Below are 27,482 nucleotides of genomic sequence, written 5' to 3'. Positions count from 1 at the left end.
GATTTACATAATTACTAAATGTCCGATTCACACCTCCCCAGATTGCGTAGTTTCACAGAAACCCTCATTTCTCAAACCTCATTTAGATAACTTGAAAGAGGTTTCGTGGAACTTTTGACATACCCAACAACTTTATATTGTTTGATAGAACATTTGTACGGGCGGTGTTGCCATGATATCACAGACGCAATGGTTCGAATCCCGCTGAGGGAGAACAAAAATTTGTAACCGCAAATTTGAAGATCTATCATGATTGCGCTAAATTTTAAACGTATTATATATATGCATATTTATAAATATAACTTACCACCAAACACTTCCAGTACAACTTTAGGACCAGTGACAGTTCCGGTGACTGTAGTAACATATAACTGATAAACACCACAATCCGTTTTATCAACATCATTAATAACAAGTTCGGGTGTTGGAAGGTAACAGGAACTTCCAGAATACTTAATGGAGTCTGTTTGGATGTTCATCGGCCTGTTACTTTCTATTTTCTGCCATTTTATAAATGATTCAGGAGACGACGTTGTCACATAAGCTATTATTTTTGTACTTCCTCCAATTCCAATGAGAACCTTTTCTTTTGGATATTGGTCAATGCAAACTACATCTGAAGAGTTAATTCTGCATTTTGAAAGAGAGCGATGCAAAGTAATGTTGTAGAGACTAGTACACTAGTACACTATAATTGATATAAAGTACTATGCGAATTTGATCAGTTGACCGAAATGTTTTGTTTAAACAAGAACAAAACAATTTGCTTTCTTACCACTTCCATTTGGTAATAAACTTTTTGACAACAAAGTTAAGTAAAATGAAAATAAAAAGAAGATAAGAACCAGACCACAGCATGATCAAATCTGTAAGTCGGAGGGTGCTGAATGAAAGAAGACCTTTTTTCTTGACCAAAATTAGTCTATAAAACACAACACCGAAAACTGGTGATTTAAAAACTCATACACAACTTACTTTAGGATGAAATCATGTGCTTTGGTATGGTAAACAATTCCAGTCCAACCTGTCGCATCACATTTTGTTTGTGCTTGTCCGAAGTCACGAGCCTGTACTTTAGAGGTTATATCATATTTGTTTGGGTTTTTTTTTTTTTCGTTTGTTGTTTTTTACATCAATGAGACCATTGGTTTTCTCGTTTGAATTGTTTTACATTTCAATATGTGGAGGCCTTTTATAACTAGCTATGCGGTAAAGGTTTGGTCATTTGTGAAGGCCTTACGGGGATCTATAATTGCTAATATCTACGTCTTTTTGGTCGCTGGTGGATAGTTGTCTCATCGGCAATCATTCCACATCTCCTTATTGTATATCGTATCATTTATGAAGGTCCTGACCAATTTAACCTAGGAAAATGAATTCTAGAAAAAAATTAAAACAACACGTTATAAATTTCATGCGTCCGAACTCATGATGGTGTTAGTAGCAACTCGAGGATAATACTTTACTGATTCATTAGAGTTTGATTCAGGACCTTCCTGTTGAGCAGCGACCCCCATCAATTGTTTTGTGCCATGAAATGCAAGCCCGGGAATAATATATTGATTAATTTTAATACAACTGTTTAAGAAAATTATAATACTATATTTCTGTTCACACATTGTTGTCAATATAATGGAATTTTTATGCGACTGTCATACAAATGAGAGGCTTAGCTAGCTACAAAACCAGGTTTAATCCACCATTTTTTCTACATTAGAAAATGCCTGTACTAAGTCAGGAATATGACAGTTGTTATCCATTCGTTTGATGTGTTTGAGTTTTTGATTTTGCCACTTGATTAGGGACTTTCCGTTTTGAATTTTCCTGTGAGTAGTTTTGTTATTTTACTTTCTATCATAACGTTTAATAGTAAAACATCAGTTTTATTGACAACTGCACATTTCGATAAATCGTGTCGCTGCGGTGAATCTAAATCCAAGTTGTAATATGTAAAGAACAAAGAGGGACCAAAGGTATAGTCAGGTAATTAGAGCTCAACATGAGAATTTACATTCCAGAATTTAAAATTATTTTATCAGTGTAAATTCATAGAAACAAAATCCATATTTTCATATCAGTACCGAGGGACTGGGTTATCGCGTTCTTCAATCTTGGTCTGATAAAGGAATCTCATATCAAGTGAATTTCAAAAATCTTACATCTTGCCTCTGTCCCGAACCACCATTTTGTAACATACTGCCAAAGGGCTCGTATAATTGACATGTTTATTTTTGATTCCTACATTTTCTATAATCGCTTCCGTAGTGGTTGTCTTCATCAATAAATCTGAAAGTAATGGAAATTAGATGTGATGTAGTTATTTACAATTTCAACTGTAATTTGTTTTTTACAGAATTTTTGTTCAAATTTAAAAAAAGTTGAATATGTTCTATATACTTTAATTGCTAAGTGCTATTGTAAAATATAGACTTTTTTGTAAAAGATCCTTTAATTTCAAAATCTTAACAAATTTACTGCTACTGAATTTTTATCTTTCTGTACTCTCCTTCTCCGATATTTTTCCGTATGCAGTGACCTAAACAAGAAGACATCTTGTTCGAACTTCGGTTACCGCACATAGCAAATGCTAGGTAAAAACCGCGATGAAAGAATGTAAACAAATGTGCACTGGGAGGTAAATTATAGTAATAATTGACTCTTAAAGAACAAATCAAATAAAACCAAATAATTTCACAACTGTTATGATAAAGTTTAATTAACAAACGGGAACGCATGGAAAATAAAAAAAATTTAACATCGCTCTATCAATTCACTAATTTTTCACGTGCTCCAAGATCAATGTCACGATCCGGTAAAATTTGGAAACAGACTCCAAAGATAAACTTGCAATCAACAATCACTAAATGAAATATATTATTTGTCAATAAAACGTTATAGATTCGTAATGAATGTAAAAACCTTTGTTTAGTATATATGCATGCATTGGTTCAATAATTTCATGAACATAAAAATTACAAGAAACTCGCTTCATACGACCTTACAGTAATAGTTCATCTGGTCATCCATCCTGGTGATTTAAAATAAAAAGATAATAAGAGCGGCGGAATTGAAAAATCACAATTCAATTATTATTCAGAACAGACAAAACAATTGGCAAATGAAATAATAATCATTTAAAATGATACAAACACCATTGTAATACGTTTTATACTATCCGCACGCCTTCATATGTCCAAAGATTTGATTTGTATCATCTATAGTGTGTGTTACCCTGTAACTCCCAGTTTTTGGTGGGGTTCGTGTTGCTTAGTCTTTAGTTTTCTATGTTGCGTCTTGTGTACTATTATTTTTATGTTTGTCTTTTTTTTTAGCCATGGCGTTGTCAGTTTATTTTCGATCTATGAGTTTGACTGTCCCTCTGGTATCTTTCGCCCCTTTTTCTATAAAATGCAAGGTTGTGAAAGATATATGCCAAGAGGAATATCATCGTTCAAAAAATGGAAGTTTTTAATTGCAAATTTGAAATCGACTCTTTGGTCGTGTATTTATAGGGCCGTTTATTGGGGTTCCTGGCTCTACTATTTTGTCTTTGAATACCAATACAAATTATGTCGACAAATGGAAAATGTTGACTTATTTTTAGCCTTATTAGTTTTTTTTATCTTGGATACATACAAATAGTGTAACGTACCAGGGGTACGGGGTAAAAATATTCCAAGTTCGTACCAGAGTTTTTTCTCCGGAAACAGCAAGGGCTAACTAACTGGTAGCGTTAGGAAATCGAATAACTAAGTGGTTTGGTTCTTCTAAAATGAATGCCCGACACCAAGGGATAAATCGCTTCTGGTCCTCAAATATAGTAGCCAAGTTCATACAGTTGACGATGGATGCCTGGAAAAATGCCTTATTTCTCTGCTTTTGATCTAGTGTACTGATTTTCTTACAGTTGCTGTTTAACGCCAATGCTCTTCAAAGTTGCTGTCAAAAGCCAATACTCAATTAAATTGCTGTTTAAAATGTGCCAATGCCTCAACTAAAGCCAATGCTCTTAAAATAGGCCAATGCTTCAATCTGAAGTCAATGCTTGACACTTTAGCCAAGTCTTTATGAGCTAAATCTTTTATCGATACTTCTATAAACAACGATCTTGATTCAGGAACGATGTATCCTAATTCTTCTTCAGAATTATAAAAAAGATTCTCACCTCTATTTCTTTGTGTGTATCTGGGTATATTTGTTGATACTGTTAAACACTTTTAATTAGTGATACAGTGTTTCGGTTAAGTCTATTATTTTGGAAAGTCCAAGATTTAGTATATAAAGCTGTGTTTGTAGAAATTATGTTAATCGGATGTTGAACGTCATTGAATGTAATTGGAAAACACCAATTTAGATGTTATAATCTGCCCTGACTAATACCGGATATAGATCAATTCCGAACCCCGGAATCTCATGTAAATAAGATCAAGGTAAGTGTATTAAAACAATATTCATCACATTACCCCCGCCTCCCAGAACATCTTTAAATTATAGACATTTTTCAGTCCAAAACTCTATCCGGGTACTGCCTTGTGCCATGTCGTTCATAAAACCAGAATTCTGAATAGCATCATAAAACCACAGTCACTGGTTCTTTTTCAGTAACTTACCACTGGAACAACTAGTAGATGCATGAAGATGCATGATCTACCTTACATGACAAGATTCCTGATCAACGATATATAAATGACTTACCATTGGAGAAAACATTTTACATGGGCATCAACAATACATCCCTTAACATATTTTACTGTAATTCAAATTGTAAATGCTGACAGATTTTTAAAAACCAACTATTTTACCATGAAAGCCAAATGTTTCTTTTTAAAACGACAGTAAAAATCACAAAGAAAAGAAAACGGTTCGAAATAATTTTGCCGACCACTTAAAGACCACTCAAAAAGAGCTTATTGAGAGGAATATTTGGCGTGTACAAAGAGTGGTTCTCTCTTTAAACAGGATCTTGGATTTGACGTCCCCATCCGACGGACATACATAGATATTATAAGGTTACAATAAAAACTAAAAATACTTTAATTTATATTGGAATTAATTTCCAAAACTACAAACTGAATTATCTATATCTACAGTATATTTACAGTTTATCTACATTAAATTTCAACAACGGCCACTCATGTACAAAATCGTTTGGCCAAGAAGGGGGTTTTCCTTCCAACCATGGTTTACGAAAATTACTTTCACTAACTCAAAAATATTGTTTCCTTTCCCTAAGTCATATACAGGTGGCTTTAAATTGTCTATTTTTGGGGTTGGCGTGTTTTTTGACACTTTATTGTCTAATCGCTCCCTATCTGATTATTTCTCACCTTTCAAAAGTTGTTCTCTCCAATGTTTAATGCTAGCGACGTGACTGACCGGTACCTGCGCTCGGTCGCGCCTACCACAATTAACAAAATAGTTTACATGCAAGCACTTTCTAATCACTTTGAAAGAACCACTCCAATAACTCGTAAACCTATGAGAGATCTCTGGTGCTCTGCGAGTTGGCTGCTTGACAGGGAGAGTTGAGCCAGTGTTTGTTTTAGGCGCACAATACTCATACAAACTTCTTCCTGGTTTGATAGTGCAAAACGCAATTAATGCTCCTGTATAAACTTTGTCACTGGATGCTTTTACTCCTTAGACAATATCACAGCTACATCGAAAAGCTTTTGCAACTCCTTGTTCTCGGATTTGTATTTTTCTAAGCTGTCGGTCTCTTCGGGGACTTCAATTATACTTTCAACATCTGTCCCGGCTTTGATTACTTTAGCATAATTCGTCCCAATGAGTAGCCGTATTGTAACGTACTCGTGTGCCTAAACTAGTGTTTTTGCTAGTATAGCGTTGTCACTTTATACAAAATTTTCATATGATTCGATTATTCCTCTCTGAATGTTATCCTTCGAAGCATCGAAATCGATAATTTTCTCATTTGCTAGCGGTTCAGTCCTAGTTGGTATGCTGTCGTGTTAGGCTGCTGAGATTCGATATCATCCTATTATCCAGCAGGCTGCAACGGATAAGCGCTATTTCTGAACCTTAGCGTATCTCTCTGTAAGTCTATATGGCAATCATATTCTTTCATAAAGTCGAGGCTTAATATTCCCTCAATCTATTGGTCGGTAACAATTGCCTCTACTTCAAACTTTTCTTAGCATAACTTTCAGCTAAATTCCCCTTTTCCAGTAATCTTCAGTTCGGTACCATTTGCTCACATTGTCATCTGTGTTTCTGCTTTTAATTTAGATTCTGTAAAACAATACAATAAAGTCACTGTGGCACCTGTATCTATTAGGAATCTTGAGGAGTGGCCGTTTACTACTACGTCAATATATGCTCCAGCTTCAATGTTTGAAGTCAGCTCAGTATTTCTTCTTTCCATCCGTACATGTCGACTGTTAGAATACAATGGTAGAGTCGACCCGCCTCTGTTTTCATTTGTCTTTGTATATTGATTTTTAGGCGCTCGGCATTCCTTCTTGAAACTACTGGCATCGGTATTTTTCTGTTCCATCCTCTTCCTTTGTGGCTGGTGTCCTCTGTTGTGTCTGTTCTGTCGGTCGCGCTCTTTTGTCGTCAGTCCTTATGGTGGTAAATGGCCAATATAAACGCAGCACTTCCTGTGTTATGTTGCGATATGTTGCGATCTTCCCACAAACTGGCACGCTGCGTATTTTGCCTAATATCGTCAATTCGCGTAGGAATAATACCAGTCACTTAAATCCTTAACTGGGATATCTGGGGCAGAATGAGCAATTGCTCTTGTTCGCTGGTTAAATAAAGTCTGCATTTTACCAATTAATTCCTCTTCTAACATACTTATTTGTTGACCTAATTCAGTAAACTTATCATTTTATTTTTAAACCAGCGGCTAAAAGCATGCTGTATCCCACAACTGCCACCAAATATTATGTCACGTACCTGGGGTACGGGTTAGTACTATTCGGAGTCCGTACCAGAGTTATTTCTCCGAATACAGCAAGGGCTAACTAATAGGTAGCGTTTTGGAATCGAGTGAATAAACCGTTTGGTTCTCCTAGGATGAAGGACGGAAACCTTGGGCTTAAAGGCTTCTGATCCTAAAATAAAGTAGCCAAGGTTGTACACTTGACGATGGAGGCCTTAATTCTCTGCTTTTGATCTAGTGTACTGCTTTTCTTGCAGTTGCTTTTTAAAGCCAATACTCTTTTAAATTGCTGTTTAAAGTGTAACAATACACCAACTAAAGCCAATTCTCTTAAAATAGGCCATTGCTTGATACTTCAGCCAATGATTCATGCTACAGACAAGGCTTGACGCGGACGCCACTGCTTCTTCAGCAGCTTATTCTATATATTACTACTTCTATAAACACTGACCATGATTCAGGAACGATGCTTCTTAACTCTTCTTCAGAATTATAATATAAATTATCACCTCTATTTCTTTATGTGTGCCTTGGTTGACGTTCACCATCTGACTAACATAATCACTACAAGCACGGCTTTATATACTAAATCTAAGAAAGACTCAACCAGAAAGACTGTATCACTTAAGTTTAACTTAAGGAATGTATGCAAACTTTGCAAAAGCCACGAAATTACATATCCACGAAAATGCTAGTTTTCCTCAATCCACGAAAATTGGTTATCACGAAAATTAATAAATCCACAGTATACCAACATATATCAATGTAATAGAAAAGCACCTTTAAGATGTTTAATCTACCTTTACTAATTCTGGATATAGAACAATTCAAAACCCATGATTCTAATGTGAATACGATCAAGGTAAGTGTATTAAAAACAATATTCATCACATGAGCAAGTTTATTAAACTTGGGATTATATGAACAATTAAAATTGAGAATGGAAATGGGGAATGGGGAATGTGTCAAAAAGACAACCCGACCAAAGAGCAGAAAACAGCCCAAGGCCACCAATGGGTCTTCAACACAGCGAGAAAATCCCGCACCCAGAGGCGGGCTTCAGCTTGCCCCTAAAACAATGTGTACAGGTTCGGTGAAAATGGACGTCACACTAAACTCCGAAACATATAAATGAACTAAAATTGAAAAAACATACAAAACTAACAAAGGCCAGAGGCTCCTGACTTGGGACAGGCAGGCGCAAAAATTCAGCGGGGTTAAACATGTTTTGTGAGATCTCAACCCTCCCCCTATACCTTTAGGCAATGTAGAATAAACAAACACACGGCAGTACGCACAGTAATTAGTACATCATCAATGCATCTGCTATGACTTTTTTTAAATGTCAGAAAAATACGTTCAACACTTAACGCAACAGATAATTGTCTTTCTGATACAAAGATTTATTTGTCCATAGTTAGACCGAATGTTAGTGGACATAATAGATAGATACAAGAAGATGTGGTATGAGAGCCAATGAGACAACTCTCCATCCAAGTCACAATTTGTAAAAGTAAACCATTATAGGTCAAAGTACGGCCTTCAACACGGAGCCTTGGCTCACACCAAACAGCAAGCTATAAAGGGTTTCAAAAATGACTAGTCTAAAACCATTCAAACAGCAAAACCAACGTTCTAATCTATATCAAAAACGAGAAACACTTAATATGAACCACATCAACAAACGACAACCACTGAACATTAGGTTCCTGACTTAGGACATGTGCAAACAAATGCAGCGGGATTAAACGTTTTAATAGGTACCAACCTTCACCCTACCTGAAACAATAGTGTAACATCACAACAAAGAAGGGGGCCTCGGTGGCCGAGTGGTCTAAGTAGTCACTACTGAAATCACTAGCCAGGCAACACTGAGGTTGTGAGTTCGAACCCCGCTCGTGCGGGTGCACTCGACTCCAATCTTAATTAACTAGGATTGTCAAATTTCTTATCGAAGGCCGGTGGTTTTCTCCGGGCACTCCAGCTTCCTCCGCCAATAAAAACTGGCCACCATGAAATAGCCCAAAAGCGGTGCTTAAAAGTGGCGTTAAAACACCAAAAATCACAACAAAGAAAGACACATTATAAAATATCAATTGCAATGGCTTAACTCAATCAAAAGACATATTAACAAAAACAAGTGAAATACATTGAACTAAATTTGATCTATGACACAATGTAAATACAAAATTAATAAAAAAAAAAAGAGGGCTAGATGTAAAACAATATTAAAAGGACAACCTAAACTTGGACAAAATGCCGCCAAATAAAATAACGTACATAAAACTAATATGTTATCCGAAACTATTGATATTGTCGTTTTCTTTGCCTTCCTGTCTTCAAAATACTCTGTGTCAACATCTCGAAAGGCTTGTATTCTTGGTAATATGACCTGGATTAAGGAAACCGGGAAAATTATTTAAAAACAAAAAGGATTTTTCATTATATTGATATTTGGCAACAAAATATGAACGTTCTGTGTTCTAAGGTTGAACTTGACTAAGATATATATAAAATATAAATGGACATTTGCTGTCAAATTAATGTTCAACGATTTGACTCAAATAGACAACTTTTCGAGTTCGTTGCATTTCCGTCAAAAACTTTGGTTTTAGTGAAAATCATTCGTGCGTTTAGGGGCGTCGTCACTTCCTTTCCTATGTTGAGTGATTGGTTGAAAAAATGATAATGCTATACTGCACGAATTATTCGGCAAATTAAATTCTTATAATTGATATTCAGCACTGCTATCATTAGGGAATTGTGATTAAGTACTTACGGAAAAATGTTATTTTTAGTTTATCCTGCATAATGACGACCACAAAGACGCTTGATGAACTTTAATAGAGCAGGGATACAGGCGATCCCCTCTATCTGGTAAATGACGTCACAAAGGCGCACAAAATTGACGAACTTTTCCGACGAAGGACATAACTCGAAAGTGGTCTATTCTCATATGTGATATAATATAATTAACATTCTAAAACATATATTCAAATTACAAAAAAACAAAGAAACAATTAATAATGCACGGACTAGTTAGAAGATATGAGCTTGAGAAATTGAGACACGCTTATGTAGCGTGGTTCAATATGTTTATGAGCACAAAATCCTCCCATATTCTGGGACAGTGATTTAACAACATAACAGAAAACACTGTGGAATTCAGTTGGAAAACTTGATTTAAAACCAAAAAAAACATGCTCTCTTTGACTAAAATGTCAATAGGTACACATCCAACAGATTTAGCACACAATTTTGAAACCTATGTTCACAACTTTATATCGTATGTTCACTCGGAACTTTTTTCAATTGTCAAGATAACATACAACGTTAAAAGGTGCGCCCAAAACTACAAATGTCGTATATTTCAAACATTCAAAAGTCGTGTGGAAGAAAGTATTCGACTTTATAATACAAAAAGGCATGGATATATACATAGAAGTAGAAGAAATGTATTGGTTTTGTTTGTGGAAGACTTTCCTGCTGCAATACGTTACTGCGCCTCAACAAAATCTCACTGGAATGAATTAATCGTGCATGGACTTTCGTATGTGTTTTTAGTTTTCTTCCTGATTCATGGACTCGTGGCATAAATATGGCTATAAATTGCATATTTTGGCATCCGTCATCCGTAAACTTTTACAAGTGTATCTTCTGGTACCTTTTGCCCAATTCAACTTAAAAAGATTTCCAAGTTATAGCTATTACCAATTCATTGAGCATTTTAATATTATAACTTATAACAATTTATTCATTTTTTGCCAATTTGTTCGGAAAAAAACCAAGCTGCAAAAACTTTGAATACTAGCAAAATTATTGATTACTTAAAACTGTCATCCTGAGGTTGCAACTGTATCTGCTTATTTTTATCTATAGTGTTTAATTGAAATGTTAAAGAATTCACATATTCGCTTCACAAAATCAAAGGTTAAGTCGATGTAATTTCCTTTTTGCTAGAAAAGATAAATCCTGGATACTGAAGCCGTATTTTATTTTATTGACTAGGGTTTTTGTGGTTTTTGTTTTTGTTTTTTTTTTTTAATGTGTGTGTGTGTTCATGCAACTGCCAATTACATGAATTATATGCGTATTTTCTTATTACGAAATTAAAACTGTATAAAATAGACTTACATTTTCTCATCTGACAATAAAGATGTTTTTGGAAACTATAGGATCGATTTGAAACTCTGGTCACTCAAGAAAGCGGTCATGTAAATTGGGCGTGTGTAATGCAATGATATTAAAGTCGAACGGTAACTCGACACTAGGAGATAACTTCTATTAATCAGACCCAGGTCGGCAGGCGAATACACCATTCAAAATTAAAATTACAGACGACATTAAATCGATTTTTCCCTTCAAAAATCTAGTGGGAAAAGGCATATGCACGGTCCGTTTTTCAGGTTGAAAGTCGGTTATAAACTAATAATCCATGTGGTAATAGGTTGATTGAATATGCGTCCAATCCCGTTTGCTGACAAATTTAGAGAATTTATACATTTAAAACTCAAAATATATGAAATGTATTCGCGAAATGCCTAGCTAAGAGAGTTAACATACAAATTTATATATGTTTTTTTATTCAAAATTGTTGATTCCCTGAATAACTGAATATAATTTGATAATATAATCATAATCATAATCATAAAGTACACAACGAGATTTCAAAAGTACACAATTAGATTTCAAAAGTACACACTGAGATTTATATACACATTTCTAATGAATATTCATGTCATGAATAATTCAACAGATTAATATCTTGGTCACCTGAACTCTTCGTTGTCACATAAAAATATCAATCGGAACACATTGCGTGACTTTCGTACCCGTCATCTCGTTGTTCTGATTGATATGTTAGATCGAACTCTCGCGTTTTCCTGAGTATGTCGATCAACGATACAGAAGATTGAAGAGAATTCTTCAGTGTCAGATTTAAGGGTGTGGGTTGGAAGAATAGGGCATGTATATCCCCTTTTTATTGGAAAATATATCATCCAAATATTTTTTTGACTCGCCCCGCTCGGCGCTCAATTTCACATTACCGTCAATTACATCCCCGTTTAGAAAATCCTGGATCCACTCCTGTTCTTTTAATCTTTATTGTTAAATGTTTATGAAAATACTAAATAAGAACTTTAATGTTTCTATATTCATTTTATTGAAATAATTAATGTTTAGATTTCTTGACGCTAAATTTGTTTTCTTGTCGCTTCTTGATGCTAAATTGTCTTGTCGCTACTGTTCGCTTCTTGATGATTCTTGTGCTTTCTTCGTGCTTCTTTTTTCTAATGAATGTGTGTCCCAAAGCTTGTAATAGATTCAGATTAAGTATGATAATTATGTAACAGAAATCGGTCATAGTTCATTTATTTTGATGTGAAATACCAGTTTTGTTTTCCTATTTATTGTGTTTCTATATGTATATAAGTTTCTCCATAATTGGAGCACCATCTGTTACTTAAAACACCCCTAAAGTTGGTATAGTCTTGATTTTCACCCCTTTAAGTATAATGGACTGATCCAGATGGTAGTATATAAACCAGCCTAAGACAGAGAAACTCTGTCAGTTTTATGTGGACCATTGAAGGGTAAACTTCAAGGATTATACATTCCAACTGGTAAGTAGAGTGAATTTAGTGATTCCAAAGGATATAGTGTTTGGATTTATATGTGAATATTTGGAATAGTGATTGTGTTATAAAGTGAACTTATATAATAAGTTATTGTACAGTGAAAGTACAAGGTGTATGCTTGCTGGTGTTGCAAGTTGTTGTATTGTGGAAGTGTATTAGTGAGAATATAAGGTGTATATACTTGCTGGTGTTGCAAGTTGTTATATTGTGGAAGTGTATAAGTGAAAGTGCACTGTGTTTAATCTTACTAGTTTGGAATATATTCATTTCGTTCTGATTCATAGTGATAATTAGTTTGTGAGTTGAGCTGTGTTCATATAAATTCCTTGTGCATTGAAGCATTGTGCAAGTGTCATTATGTTATTGTGGTTAATTGAACATTCATAAGGTGATATTACAAATTGGTGGATATTGTTAATAGATGTTGTATATGTGCTAATGTGTTCATACGTTTTGTGTGATATTTATCTGATGCATGTTGCATAGTAATCTGTTGATGACATTGTGTAATAAAGTGTCTGATGCATGTTGCATAGTGATATATTAGTGACATTGTGAATAATCAGGCCTAATACATGTTGCATAGTGATTGCATAGTGACATTGTGTATATATATTCTGTTATTAGACATTGTGTTTATACATTGTGAATGAGGAACTCCACCTTGTAATTTGATTTATGTGCATTGTATAGCGTATTTAATTGACATTGTGAATTCATTTAAGGGTGTGTTAATTGTTTTAAAAAGGACAACTTGTTGTGGTGCAAATTTGAGTTGAACACTTGAAATCCTGATTTATTCAGATACGGATCCATTGATCGCCCGTTACACGTTACAATTAAATATGTGAGCAGTTACAGTTTCTTGTATATTCCTCCATTAATTGTGGAGCACTACCCATAGGGTATAATTGTAGCAACTATATACACGGTCACCTTAAAACATAAGGAAACATTTAATTATGTACAGATGACTGAATTTAGGCAATAATAATTACTAAATAATTAATATTATAACTAATTCATAAGGATTGTCATCATAAAATTTTGAAAATAATATTCATAATGTGCTGAGGTGTAAGAATAAGTTAAGTAAGAACTGGATATACTTACAAATAAGAATTTAGAAATTAAGTGGTCTTAAATTAAACTTTCTTATAATTGTTAGTTAAAGGTGCTATACGTACATCAGAATTTATGAGAAGGTTATTTTATAAGACTTATGTAAAAGGGTTGGGGTTTAGAACAATTCATCATATATACATAAGTTTTCCTTCACAGTTTAAAGTTACCTTATTTCGGATCTTATCATTATTCTTTGTGAGCATAAAATGTGCGCACAAACCGCAGTGTATAATTTGTCAGTTTATTTAATCTCAGTGTGTATTTTTGAAATCTCAGTGTGTAATTTTAAATTCTCAGTGTGTTTTTACGTTTTTTAGTCTCAGTGAGATCTTTTTCATATCAGTGTGTGAATTTATATTATAATATATCAGTGACCGCTGTGGATAGTAAACTTGGAATTGGTAGTCAATGGCAAATACAAGTTATGTGTAGTATATTTATGTTCATACAATACAGAAAAACGCAAATAAACCTGAAATAAATAGAAAACAAAAAAATAACGGATTTGGAAAAAAAGGGGGAGGGCTTAATTTTTATTTCAAACCAAATATTTTCTTTCGCTTGCCTCCTGAAACACATTTTTTTCTCACGAAAGTAAGAATCAAACAAATAATTAAAAAAAAAATAAACATGACATGTTTTGTGAGATCTCAACCCTCCCCTACATCTCTAGCCAACGTAGAATAAACAAACACACAGAAATATGCACAGTAAAACTCAGTTAAAAAGAAAAGTAGAGTAGTTACTGACATGCCAGCTCCATGCAGACCTCAATTCAACTGATTGAAAAATTATATGTCTTCATTATATGAAAATCAAGTACAATCCCGTTCAGTTAAGCTTGGCGAATAAGAACTTGATGAAACTGATCTATACCTGTAGCTTATAACCATCGATTCTTACGTTCAAAGAATACAACACATAATAGTCCATTAGATTACTTCTTATCATATTTTCCTTTCCTGTAAAAATAACATGCATGCACAAACACACACATTTACAAGGTACGTCAAATTTTGATGCTTTTCCTTATAATTCACCTTGACCCAGGATTGTTTTCCGTTCACTCAACTATAACATGTCAATAAAATGATACATGAACGTAAAGAATTATCCATATGCTTTTAAACACCAACTATAGATTTACTGTAAAAATGCACGGTTCACCTGCAAGCAATTATTTATAGGGTGCACATGTACACGGTAGCTATAGTGTCTGGCGGAGATCGTGTTTTTCGGGTGAATCGGTCCACTTTTTTCGAGTGTAGTTCGGATTTTTTCGAGTGATAAAACATGCGATCAGGTCAATTACCTGCTATTTCGCAACTATAATTGTTTTATTCATGACTGTCCATCTTATTTTGAATAATATACATGTTTTGAGCACAAAAGACGCACAATTTCGTTGTATTTTACCTTAAATTCAGTGTTTTGCATTGTCTGTGTTTTTTCGAGAGCAACAGTTAAAACGTCCAGGTTTTCTAACAAATGGTCCGTTTTTTTTTTTAAGAAAATGTGAATAAGAAATAAGAAATTCTTGACCTTAAAAACTTACTTTTTCTAAGTTTATAACTATAATTAAGTGAAGGACAATGTTATATATTCCCAATAATTCACTAAAAAAATATTACAATGTTGATAAAATTAAAACTTTTTTCAATTTAATGACAACTTTCTGTTCTGAAAACATTTTACCATAACCTAGCAGTATTACGATATATAAGAAATTAATGGGTTCGTTTCAAAACGGTCTAGAGAACCGAGTACAGGGACTCAATTTTTTTAATTTCATTGCATGCTACCTTTGTTTTTACAGTCAATGATATTTTATGATTGGTATATATTACATTGACGAAAAAACATAGGAGCAAGAAAACTAAGAAAAAGGAGTAAACAATCAGAAAAATTCAATATAACATTCGATTTGAATAAAATATCTAATATAAAATGAAAACCACACTTTATAATTTTATGCTATATGACCAAAAGGACCTAAAATAGCCAAATCCATCTAAGGTAAACCTTGTCTGGTGGAATTGAAACCTTAGCCTCTTTACAATTTTTAAATTTATAAACGGACACTTCTAAATGATTTATTGTTGCTAAACGTCTAGTGGCAAATGTGTCATGCATGTTCAGGACGAGAACAATTTAACAATAAATCCAATAAGTAGGTCATGTAACAGAGGACGTTCGGGATAAAGGTCAGGAAATCTAGATTGCTACTGAAAATGAGAGTATATTGGATATGGACAGAAATTTTGCCTTGCAACAGGCCACCTCCGGACCCTTCAAAGAGCTGTTGCAAGGGTTCTCAAAGTGCAATGAGCGTAGCACTCTCTCTTCACGCTCCATTCTGAACGGACGTGACAACGTACTTGAACATCCCACACAGCCAAACGGACCTCCCTCTTTGGCAAGGGTCGGTCGAAAAAAAAATATGCCAAAATTTCCCCAAAAAATAAAATATTTGTCAAAATTATGAATATTAAAATTTTGGAAAAAATAAAAATCATAAAAAATTTTGATTTTTTTGCCAAAAAGAAAAAAAAAGTAAAGAAGAAAATATATTTTCCAATTTCCCCTAATAATAAAATTTCCAAATTTTCCAAAAAAATAAAAAGAAATTAAAAAGATAATATTTTAAAAATGCACAACAACGTCGGTGTTGAAAAATGTGTAGTGGAAGTTGGTCTAAAAAAAATTTTCTATTTTATTCCCGGGAATAAAAAAGGAAACGAACGCTAAATAAGAAATAAATTTGTGATCTCGGTGCAGTCAGGGGTGTACGGAATTTTACACTGGTGTTTAAAATGCATACGACCTTCGGCTGTGTATATATTTTCAACACACCGGTGTAAAATTCTGTGCACTCCTGATTAAGCCAATATAGCTAATATTTCCATCAAGACAAATAGTAAATAAAACATTAAGGATATATTTTTTGTAAAAAAAAACATGTGCGTACGTCTCAGTCCAACATGTCTGGGCTCAAATAAAGATTGTTTACATCACTAAATATTTACTGTATGAAATCCATATCGGTACACTAACACGAAGATTTCTAAACGCAAATGAAGAATGACTTTTTGTGAAATGTACGTGTTTATACAGCATTATCAAACTGGTTAAATACATTGTTTCGTGCTTTGAAAAGTACTTTATTTGAACCTTTTCATTGTTTTTTAAACGTAAAAGCACTGACATATTACATTTTAAGCCATAGGAATTTGGTTTTTTTTTCACTCGATAAAACAAGGACACACTCGAAAAAAACACGGACTGCTCTCGAAAAACACGGACATTTAAAATGAATTTACTCTCCAAAATGTCCTTTTCAATGCAAAAACAAGAATTTTTGTAAAGTGTCTGTATATCTAAGTAAACATATACCGTGTTCACACTATAAAATTAGCATCGGGTCGAATTAATTACCCCAGTTCACACTTGATAAAAAATTAACCCGGTTTGGGATTTTCCCTCTCAACAAATATAGAAATGTTAGCGCTAAAATTGTAACCCGCATCTGTCAACTGTACATATTTACATTTTGTTTCATCACAGATGCATTATTTTAAAGTCTGAAATTTTTTACCGCACTCCTGGCCGCTTTGGAGGAGTTCGATCACCATCAACCACTTTCAGTGTTTTAAAATAATGGCACTTGATCCAAATTGCACCCATTTTTCGCACCAAAAAGCGACGGCAATCATATATATTGTATTCATCGTTTTTCATTATGCAGGTTTTTCAACATAGGTAAATACACTTATATCACAGGGCTTGCTGCCGCTAATTTGATATGGGTTATATAATTCTTGACCCATTTTAAAAATATTGTTACTGGACGTCTGTCAAAATATGACGTCACGTAATAGTTACGTCACATTGAAGATTTATTTAAGCAAACGTCATATATATCACTATAGCAACAACCTCACATTACCTTCACTTTGCGTTCACATTTAGAAGTGAGGTAGTTAACCCGGGTTCGCCCCACATTAACTCCACCTCAAATGAGGGGTAATTTTAAACTGGGTCCGCCCCGGTTTAAGGCGTTCACACTATATAATTTAACCCGGATTAACTAATTCGGGTCGAACCCGGTTTAACAAGGCTAGTGTGAACGGGGTAATAGATTCCATGTGCACATTTCCGTTGACATTTGCATTGGTATGTGTATAAAAATGGCTTTAATCTGTATTTTGGAATAAAGCATTGTAAGGCTATATTAAACGTTTTTAAAACAAAATATCAAAAATACTTATTTACCCTTAATGATCTTGTATATAAGGTTCTAGCATCTGTTTTCACGTTTTACCAGAAAGGAAGTCTGTTTGTTTACATTTTTGATCATATTCACTCGAAAAAAAAGTGGTCACACTCGAAAAAAACCCGATCAAATCACTCGAAAAACCACGATCCCAACCTGACACTATACCTACCGTGATGTACACCATCCATCTATTGATATGGGCAAGTTTAAACAATAGCCGAATATGTGAGCAGAACTATATGATAGTTCTTCTTCACTTTTCACCCTCTAAAACTAGTGGGTCCAATAACCCAATAATTTAGACAGAAGTCAGAAATTATGGAAAAACGAAAACAGCACGTTATAAATGTTATGCGTCCGAAGAGCTTTTCTGGATTTATTCTATATCAGGTATCAGCTGGGCTCAGTGCTAAACGTAAAAGTATATTTTTAAAGTATCTTTCGAAATTATCAATTTATTAGATAAAAGTGGAATATATATTGTTGGTAAATAATTGTTTTAATTTTCTTGTTGGGTAAAGATCTAGAATTGTATCTTCCATGTCCATGACAACGGTCACTGTGTAAAGAAATCTAAGACAGAATTATAATTTATTACGTAATTTACAGAGTTTCTAAAGATAACTAGTTCGAAAGATAATAATTGTTTTGCACTGTGACATTGGCCGTGATCTGACGAATTCTGGTGTTAGCGATTTCTCACATGAACACGTGGTCGTATAGCGGTTTAACTGTTCGGTCCTTATTAATTCCAGCCTACCCACGAAGGGAAAGACCTTGGCGGAATCTCCTGTCGGAATCTGCTGTTCGAGTTCAAAGCTGGATCTTATATAATTCAGAGGGGTCATCCATCAGCTTTCAACAATATCCATAAATGTCCACAGTTTATAGAGTAGTCTAGCTATCAGATAATACATGTATGAGGTTAAGCATCGGACAATGCAATTAACATCTGCAGGATACATGTTAATTAAGCCTAGGACATTGTCATTAATTGTCTGCAGGGTATAGGTACTATAATATTCGTGCACAATGTTATTAAGTGTCTGCAGGATACATGTACTTGTATCAGTTAAGTTATATTTGAATACACATTGGTAAATATTGTTCTCTCCCCAATTGTGTAACAACTGTACACTTGTCTTTGCTTGAAATAATACTTTTGCCATATGTAAATTCATTTTCAGGTTTAATTGTTAACCGTAATAGATTGTATTGTCTCGCTGGATCTTTGTCTGTGTGGTTTATTTACAGCATTGCATATGATACAAACGAATTGTTCGGAAGATTAGTGACAGTAGCCGGTCTACATTTGAATTCCACCAAAGCACCATAGATGAAAATAGAATTACACGGTATAACCATATGATCTGGTATTATGGTCTTGGAAGGTGGTACAATATTGAAAGGGAAAACCAAAAGTTATCAAGTCTCAGTCAAACTCAGTATATCCGTCTGAATTCCAATTACTTGATAAATTTTATAACACTTATTATGATAGAATTCTCTAAGCATACTGCAGAAATTAACAAACGAGAACTTCGTTGAAATAAATCTAATATGAACAGCAATGATTTTCCTTTTGTAGATTTGAATATTTCAGTTCACACGGGAAAGTCAAAGCAAAATTTTACGACAAAAGAGACGATTTTTCGTTTCCTATTGTTAATTTTCCTTTTTTATGGTGATGTTCCTTTGGCCTTTTCTAACAGTTCATGTATTTCCAAACTCGTTTGCTATGTCCATTTTTGAAGTGACGTTATATATTTCAATGAACGAAATCTTTGTATGGCTGGTAAATTATCAAATTCATATGAAACGAGTTTCTGGATATTATAATGCTACGGAAATTATTGAACAATGCATGCATATGTACTAAACTAAGTCCTCTGTGCATTTTTTTTTTAAACATTTATAACGAATCCATAATGTATACTCGACAAAACATATTTCATTCAGTGATTGTTGATGGACAACTTTGGCTGCTAATTAACTTTCGGGGTTTTAATTGCTTTACATTTTTGGAAACGTATGGTTCTACATCCTGTGGACATTACGTACTTTTGTTTTGGCGCTGCACAAGGTCATGTTTTTCTCATTCTGTTTATGTCGTCTTGGATATGTACTTATTGATACTTTATTGGGAGAACATGATCTTTTGGTAGTTCTTATTTTATTTAAAAAAACTTTAACTAGATTTGAAGGATTAAGCGATCACAAACATATTTATGCAATACGCTTGTTTACATTAACGGTTACACATCTATTGATACCTATATGTTGGCATTGCACAAGGTCATGTTTTTCTATGACAGTAAATGACGTCCTTACACTAAACCCAGTGGATGTTGAATGTGTACTGATTGATATTTTAGTCTTAGATACATGATTTTTTATAAGTTGTTACTGACTTTGAACTAGCTTTCAGTAACTGTGAGTACCCTCGGATCTGTTCTTTGCGTCTTTTGTTTGTTTGGTTTTTTTTTTGTTAAGGAAATTTTTGTGCTTTGTATCGACCAATTGAGTTAAGCCCTTTTCAACTTTATTTTATACTTTATTCTAGTGTTGTACTGTTACACCACTGTCCCTGGTTAGGGGAGGATTTGGCGCCAGCAAGCATGTTTAGCCCCGCCATATTCTGTATGTGCCTGTCCCAAGTCAGGAGCCAGTAAATCAGTGGTTGTCGTTTGTTGCTGTATATATAATTGTTTTTCGATTTTTGTTTTGTACAAAAATCAAGCCGTTAGTTTTCTCGTTTGAATTGTTTTACATTTGTCATTTCAAGGCCTTTTATAGCTTACTATGCGGTATGTGTTTCACTCATTGTTGAAGGCCGTACAATGACCTTTAGTTGTTAACTTCTAAATCATTTGGTCTCTGGTGGAGAGTTGTCTCATTGGCAATCATACCACATCTTCTTATTTTTATAGTAACCCCGCCACAATCTTTATATACCTGTCCCAATTCGGGAGCCTTTCTTAACAGACTTTGTATGGTTTTTTTTTAATTTTGGTTCATTTATATGTTTCGGAGTTTATTGTGACGTCCATTTTCGCTGAACTAGTATACATTTTGTTTAGGGGCAAATTGAAGCCGGCCTCCGGTTGCCGGATTTTCTCGCTGTGTTGAAGACCCATTGGTGGCCTTGGGCTGTTTTCTGCTCTTTGATCGGGTTGTTGTCTCTTTGACATATTCCCCGTTTCCATTCTCAATTTTATTTGATTTATCTGATGATGAAGTAGGAGAAGAGTTTGAATCAACTGACAGCTCAAAAAGAACAAACGTCGATAACTTCTTGTCTACTATATAATCAAATGTCCAAGATCATTTAGTGAAGATTTGTTAAGGGTGTTTCCGTCACACATCAACACGGCCCCTTGTATCTTTATATTTATATTTCGTAACCATTTTCTTGAGTTTTGTACCTTTCCTCTCCCTTTCTCATTTTCTACGTTTAGCTGTATTCTCATTAGTTCTTCCTTCTGCTTCTTTTCATTTGTAAACTATGCATTTGAGGTCATCATCTATGGATTGCAGCGCCTTTATTAATTACCTCAACTCCGCATCATCGATATCTTCTTCGTTTAATGATGTTTCGAGATTGATGGCTGCCTCCAACTTCTTTGTGACACTGATTGGAGTTTTGATATCGGAAGTTTCACTTTTTTTCTCATCTTAGAAATCAGCATTTAAGGAGGAACTTCTATGAACCCATATGGAGCTAAAAACTTGTAATTCAATTCATGGACATCTCGGCGAGAATTAACGGCCATCATCAAACAGAATTCTAGCACAAAACTTCTAACTAAACTGATAAGTTTAGTTCGATTACTCTACACAATTTATTTCTTAAAAATCTAATTGATGAGTATAAAGACTATAAGACAATATACAATGAAATGTTACCAATGTGATTAATAAATATTTTTTATTCTCGTAACATTAAAAATGCTGCACTTGAAAACATGATACCCCTAATAGGATCAAAGTTTACGTATTCCAATTGTTTTCATCTTTTAACTGTGTAGTATTACTGTATTCCTCAGTGGTTGGTGTTCTTTTGGGGTGCTCTCTGGTGAAAAGACAAAAGATTCTAACGTAATAAGGAGAAAAACAATTCACTTCAACACAGAACAGAATAGAATAGAAAAGATTTTTTGAATATCGATCTGTACGTACTGTCCGTCTCAATTTTTAAAGAGGGAGCTCTTATTCTTAATTTACAAATTAACTTTTTTATGCTAGGCGATGGGGGCATACGACCCAAAAATTGGTTTCCACTCTCTAACTTTAGTTTGTCTCAACCATATATTATAAAACTTATACATAATGCTTATTACCACAACACACAGATCAGTTTCGAAATTAGGTGGCGTCACTTTTATCGTTCATGAGTTTTGCCCCTTTATAAACATAAAAATTGCTGCATTTTTAGTTTCCGTTCTCTAACTTTAGTTTGCCTCAACCAAATGCTTTGAAATTTATACACAATGCTTATAACCACAAAGCACAGATCAAGGTAGAAATAGGGTGGCGTCACTTTTACCGTTCTTGAGTTGTGCCCCTTTATAAATGGAATAAATTGCTAATTCTGTCGTTTCCGTTCTCTAACTTTAGTTTGCCTCAACCAAATGTTATATATGAAACTTATACACCAGTGGCGGATCTTGCAAAAGGGGGGGGGGGGGGTCCGGGGCTTGAAAACCCCTTTTTTGACGATCAATGCATTTGAATGGGGACACATAATTGGAACTCACCTTTCTCCTGGGTTGGAACCCCCCCCCCCTTTTAAAAATGGCTGGATCCGCCCCACTTATAATCACAAAACGGTCTTAACTACGTGAATCCTGCACCTGTATGTGGAAGTTGACTGATGCAAATTAACAAGCGGGGTCATCTGTGGCCCATAGACACATTCTCCATTTATTTAAAATCCTGTAGTTCTAAATATTTTTCTTTTTTAAAACAATATTCGATCTTTTATAGAAAAATAAGTATCAAGCTTCCCTTTTCTGAGTTAATTGTTTGATACTTCAGTTTATTCCAAAATGTTAAATAACTTTTACATAGTTTAACTTTTTTTAACAAACTTACATGAAAGAACTAATTGGTTGGTAAAATTTAGATAATTTAACCCCTTACTGAATATAATCTATACCGTAGAGTACCATACATTTACATAAGAAATATGTAATTGTTTACAACATATAAATGCATCATATAATAATCTTCAGTCTTTCAAACCTTCCAGTCTATCATCAGTGACAATATTTTAACATTGGTAAAATTATGGTAAAATAAATAAGAAATCTACCAAGCTCTGACATCACAGCTATGTTACTTGCCTTTCTATTAACACCAAGAATATATTTTACAAATTTATTAAGGACCTTTTTCAGAAGAATATTGACCAAAAAAATTTCTAATATATAATCATTATCTTTTTTACATGCAGCTGAATCAGAACGAAACATTCCCCATATTTCACTGCCATATGATATATAATATGGGTTTAATTGTATGATCATAATGAATAATTATACATTGAACTTAGATACAATGATTACAAACTTATTTTTTATAAACGAACAAGTGTGGACACAGATCAGTGTGGATAGTATGATTGGATGTTTGACAGTGTTTTATATGACAAAAGGAGTTCTATGTTTTATGTTTTCTATGTATTAACTGTGTTGCACAATGACAACCAACATGAGCGTTAGGGGTGTTGTTTATGTAATATTTAGTTTTTTATGTTCAACACGGGCATGGAAGAGATACTAATTGCATTAATTACGAAATGATTATGATAGAATATATATGTTCCACATCTTTGATTTTGGATACATTTTGTAGCTAGGAGAGGAACACATAATAGGTTCATTTTTTTCTTAATGTGATTTTTTTATATGGGAGATGGTATCTGAGAACATGTATTTGCTTACTATTTGTATGGTTCTATTTATATTACTTTGTGGGGGATTGTCAGTATCATAAGTAAAAGATTTCGGTTAAATGTGGAAATTGTTTCTCAGTTTAGAAGACATTTAATGTTTTTAGTAATGACAATGCCTGACATGATGATTGGGGCTAGATGAGCTAGAAAGTGAATTTCTGTGTTATTTTTTATTAATTCTTTGAAAATATCTCCTCCAAATCTGGTCAAAGCAAAAAAAAGTTTTGACCAGTATGAAAATGATATCAACAAAAGAACCTTTGTGAGCATGCTTCAAAGACTCATAACTAACTACAGAAGTCATATGATAAAATGTCAAGTGGATATTATGAACATTAACTTAATATGTCTAAATATCTAAAAAGTTTTAGTATTCAATATGAAAATGCTATTGCAAAAGTATTCTCTTTTCAGTTTTTTTTTGTTATAAGGATACAAATATAAGTGATACCAATACAGTAAGGCAGTTTTGTTATGGTATGAAAGTGTAGTAGTTAGCATTTACTGTTAATTCACACAAATTAAGAAATAAACAAATGAATGATAAATGTTGAACATGTACAATGAAATATATTTTAGAAATCAATTAGGCCAGATAGGCCTTATAAATTTTGGTCTTTTTCTTAACATACTGAATGACCATTTACACTCAGGACTGAGTCGCCAGTAGGCAGTACAGATGTAAACAAATGTGGATAGTGTCCACATGTGGACACAGATGATGCCCCCGCTTGTTTATCATATAGTTATAAAGGGACATAACTGAAGAACGGTAAAAGTGACACTACCCAAATTTGAACTTGATGTGAGTTTTGTGGTAATAAGCATTGTGTGTAAGTCTCATAACATTTGGTTGAGGCTAACTTAAGTAGAGAACAGAAACTCAAAATTCAGCAATTTTTCTATTTGTAAACACGCATAACTCTAGAACGGTTGTGTATAAGTTTTATAACATTTGGTTGAAACAAACTAAAGTTAGAGAACGGAAACGAAAAATTCAGCAATTTTTATGTTTATAAAGACATAACTCAAGAATGGTAAAAGTGTCGCCACCAAATTTCATACTTAATCTGTATTATGTAGTAATAAGCATTGTGTATAAGTTTCATAACATTTGGTTGTGGCAAACTAAAGTTAGAAAACGGAAACAACAAATTTGTACTTGATCTTAGTTTTGTGGTAATGAATATTGTGTATAGGTTTCATAATGTTTGGTTGGGGCAAACTTAAGTTACAGAATGGAAACTAAAAACTTAGCAATCTTTCGATTTATAAAGGCGCATAACTCAATAATGGTTAAAGTGACCCTACCCAAATTCAACTTGATCTGTATTTTATCAGTGGAAGTCAAAATTAAACATTGCATTGTATAAAGCATTGATTGTAGTTGATTCAACTATAATCATGGACAAAGGAAGATAACTCCAATTTTAAAATTACTTGATATTTAGAAGAAAATAAAAATTTAGCAATTTTTCCATTTATAAAGGGGCATAACTTAAGAACAGTTAAAGTGACGCCACCAAAATTCAAACTTCATCTGTGTTTTGTGGTAATAAGCATTGTGTATAAGTTTCATAACATTTGGTTGAGGCATACTAAAATTAGAGAACAGAAACGAAAAATTCAACAATTTTTCCATTTGTAAAGGAGCATAACTCTAGAACGGTAAAAGTGACGCTACCAAAATTCGAACTTGATCTGTGTTTTGTGGTAATAAGTATTGTGTATAAGTTTCATAACATTTGGTTGAGGCATACTAAAATTAGAGAACGGAAGCGAAAAATTCAAGAATTTTGCCATTTGTAAAGGGGCATGACTCTAGAACGGTAAAAGTGACGCTACCAAAATTTAAACTTGATCTGTGTTTTGTGGTAATAAGCATTGTGTATAAGTTTCATAATATTTGGTTGAGGCAAACTAAAGTTGGAGAACGGAAACCAATTTTGGGACGTACGTACGTAATGCCCCCTCCGCTACGGCGGGGGCATAAAAATAAAGTGTAACAAAAGAACCTAGCATCATATTGCTAGTAGCGCCAGTAGCATTGTTTGGTGAATTTGTGCTTTTTTTTTTAGTGTGGCTAATGGACAAAACATGTTTGGTTCAAATCTAAATAAAATGCTTTTATCTCCCAATTACTTACATTGTACATAGAATGGATACTACTTTGACAATTCCTTGTACACGAGAGTTGTCTGTCAAATCTTTATTTCACAAAGAATGAATTGCAGAACAATGAACTGAGCTCAAAGCAAAGCACTTTAATAATACACTTAGACAATGAGCTCAATCCAGTGATATACTTTGTACTACAGATCCTTCATGAACATCCTACTGGTCAAAACCATATCTCACAAACATGCCATACTACATGGTTGGATCAGAAGTCCTGAAGGCATGAACTTTATTAACATATTTTAAGTATATACACTGGTTAAAACTTTCACAAATTTGTGGTAAAATTATTCAGTATCTAGCAACTATCAATCGCTTCATGCACAAATTGATATAGGTTGAGTACCCCTGTGTCAGAAATAAGAACATACCTCCACCTAATTTTAGTCAGAAACGTAAAATCTAAAATTTATAAAAAACGAAAGGGAGCTCATGTCAATAGATATAAACAATTCACCAAAGTTTTATGCAAATTAGTTAAAGCGGTTTTGAGTTAATGTCCGACATGTTGACGACGGACAGACAGACGGACAATGGTATACCATAGTACGTCCCGTAAACGGGCGTATAAAAATGACAGGGTGTCATACCACACCAAAACCTTCTGAAGGAAACACTAAGTTGGCAAACAAATTTTTTTTTTCATTGACAACTCTGTATAACCTTGCAGCAGTATCGAGTCTACATGCCTTACCTTGTATATTTCATGTACATTAAACTTAAAAATATGTGGTCATTGTCAAAGTTAGTTATGTCAGTTATAATTTACACATTTACTGAAACATGCCAGAGAAGTGCAAGTACAAACTTTTGAATTTGATCTGCAAACTGGGAAAGCCATCCTTTTATATAAATAAAATTCCACAATTTATTAAATTGAAAGGGAGCTTGCATCAATAAATATATATAAACAATTAACCAAAGTTTCATGACAAATGACAACTGCTTAAAGCATTTTCGAGTTAATGTCCGAAAACATGGAAATCACCCTTTTTGAATGAATAAAACCCCTTACATTGTAACTGGTTAATGTAAATTCTAAAATTCCAAAACAATCTAAACTTTAAAGGGAGCTCACATTAATACATGTCAGAATATAATCCCATATAACTCTGAAACGGGAAAATAATCAATTCACAACAGTTTCATGCAAATTGGTGAAAGCGTTGAAGAGTTAGTGAACAAAGCATTTTTAGAGTTAATGGGCGTTAACATGAAAATCAAGCCTCAATTTATTCATTTTTCTCTTCATTTAAGTAAGTTTGATCAACCTGCCACCCGTTATCTTCTCATAATTGGACAGTTTTCACATTGACCCATCCAGTGGCGGATCCAGAAATTTTCATAAGAGGGGCCCGCTCCAGTCATGCTTCAGTGGTTCCCTATATAATCAACCAA

The 27,482-nt window shown here is 33.8% G+C and overlaps 1 long non-coding RNA gene across 1 annotated transcript; it reads right to left on the bottom strand.

Annotated features, from left to right (window-relative positions):
- Positions 1 to 311: 311 nt before the first annotated feature.
- On the bottom strand, positions 312 to 14,708 carry LOC127709000 (uncharacterized). The gene is made up of 3 exons (XR_007985459.1): positions 14,578 to 14,708; positions 2,160 to 2,286; positions 312 to 616 (listed from the first exon to the last, which is right to left on the bottom strand). It is a non-coding gene; the product is annotated as an uncharacterized LOC127709000 (long non-coding RNA).
- Positions 14,709 to 27,482: the final 12,774 nt, after the last annotated feature.

Source organism: Mytilus californianus, unplaced genomic scaffold (genome assembly GCF_021869535.1).
Source record: "Mytilus californianus isolate M0D057914Y unplaced genomic scaffold, xbMytCali1.0.p SCAF_7, whole genome shotgun sequence".
Taxonomy (NCBI): domain Eukaryota; kingdom Metazoa; phylum Mollusca; class Bivalvia; order Mytilida; family Mytilidae; genus Mytilus; species Mytilus californianus.
The sequence above is the reverse complement of the archived record's forward strand: the minus strand, read 5'-3'. Positions and strand labels throughout refer to the sequence as shown.